We start from the raw sequence: 1858 nt of genomic DNA, 5'->3' as shown, positions 1-1858 counted from the left end.
TTTTTTTTTTATTTTAAAGGTATGGGGTACAATTCAGGTTTAGGTATACAAGTGGTCATCATACAGGTAATGTTTTTGCCTCCCATTGGTCCCCACTTTGCCTGGTTTGAGATCATGTAACTTTATTGATGTCCACCCCCCACCGCCACCCCTTCCCAGTTGTATCTTGCTACTGCCAACTCCTTTCTTTTTTTGCCTTTGATTTTTGTTTATTTTTAGCAAATAGATGGCAAAATCTATACACCGTGGCATATGAGCCCCATCACAGGGTGTGAATGATGGTCAAGTTGTGAAGCTACTGGATGTACTCCTGGGCATGGGAGACGGCGGTCTTGGGCGCCTCAGGCAGAGGTGGGGGTCCTTCCACTAACTTCACAAAATAGTGGCACTAAACCTTCTCCATGATCTCAAAGTAGCCTCTGCCATGGTAACGGATACATTTCAGACACTGGCCTCATCCTGAGGTGGACTCAGCTATATGTAAATTGGACCTGAATTCCACATTGTGGCCTCTCACTGCCATATCTTGTGCTTCTAAGAGAACCTCTTTAATTATTTGGGCCCCCTTTTTGTCATTGAATTCCAACTGAGCCAAAGCCTTGTCGATGGACATTCCCCATATCAATTTTGCCAAATACCACATCTTGTCTTTGCTATATTTTATTTGTCTTCGACAGTGGTAGATTTCCTTACAAATAGGAAAACAAAAAGAAACTTTAGAAGGTTTATCAAAATGACAGTAACATACACTGCTATTGAAGTTTCACTTTCTATGCCTAATGAAGATGCTGTCACAAAAAACAGAAACATTACTAAGAATTCAGAGATTCTTTTTCCCTACACAAAGTTGTATTTTTCCAAAGTCTCACTAACTAAAAAGATTACTAAGGGAGAAACAGAAACTACAAAATGGCTGGTTTGTGCCCACACTTGCAACATTTCTATCCAGAGTAATAGTAAAAGATTTAAATGAAAATATCTTGAAAACATTAGTTAAAAGAACAAAAGAAAAGATACAAGGAAAAAAGTTCACTATTAGTGAAGAGAACAATAACAAAACACACAGATGTTTTCATATGAAAAGCCAACATTCTAGGTGTTTGGTCAAGAGCACATAGGGTCTGGAATTAGATTGCCTAGGCTTGAGTCCCAGTGCCCTTTGCTAGCTATAAAACCTTGAGCAAGCCACTTAACTTCTCTCTACCTAAGTTTCTTCTTCTTTAAAATAAAGATAATGGTGCCTACTTCAAAAACTATAATTAGAATGAAATTAAATAACCTATTTAAAGAATAGTGCTTGGCGCTTGGTAAGTTTTCAGTACATGTTAGTTTTTATTACCTTCTATTTAAAGCAGTAGGTATGCCCTGTTTAATGTTTTTAAAACATTAAACAATTTATAGTTCATATAGCACTTTCATGCTCATATATTTTTTTTTTAAGTTGGGAGTCTCACTCCATCACTCAGGCTGGCGTGTAGTCGCATGCTCACAGCCACCCGAGTGTTGACCTGCTGGGCTTTGACGATCCTTCCTCCCCAGCCTTCCAAGTAGCCTGAACACGCTACAACACCCAGCTAATTTTTGATTTATTGTAGAGATAAGGTCTTGCCAAGTTGCCCGGACTGGTCTCAAACCCGCGGGCTCAGGTAATCCACTCTCCTCGGCCTCCCAAAGTGCTGGGACTACAGGTGAGCCACCAAGCCCTATAATCATATTTCATGTAGCCTAACTCTGTGGGTTGAGAGGAAACATTTCACAATCCTTTCATAAACTGAAAATCAGAGAAAGCAAGTGACTCGTCCAAGACCACGAAGCTTGTGAAGAGACACAACAGGAAGTCAAAGAACAAGAAGCATGT

At 39.8% G+C, this 1858-nt stretch overlaps 1 pseudogene; it reads right to left on the bottom strand.

Moving 5' to 3' along the window:
* Positions 1–262: 262 nt before the first annotated feature.
* Positions 263–1070, bottom strand: LOC103253488 (annotated as a pseudogene).
* Between the last annotated feature and the right edge of the window lie 788 nt (positions 1071–1858).

The sequence above is a fragment of the Carlito syrichta genome, unplaced genomic scaffold (genome assembly GCF_000164805.1).
Source record: "Carlito syrichta isolate Samal-C Ts95f unplaced genomic scaffold, Tarsius_syrichta-2.0.1 Scaffold233821, whole genome shotgun sequence".
Lineage (NCBI taxonomy): Eukaryota > Metazoa > Chordata > Mammalia > Primates > Tarsiidae > Carlito > Carlito syrichta.
The sequence above is the reverse complement of the archived record's forward strand: the minus strand, read 5'-3'. Positions and strand labels throughout refer to the sequence as shown.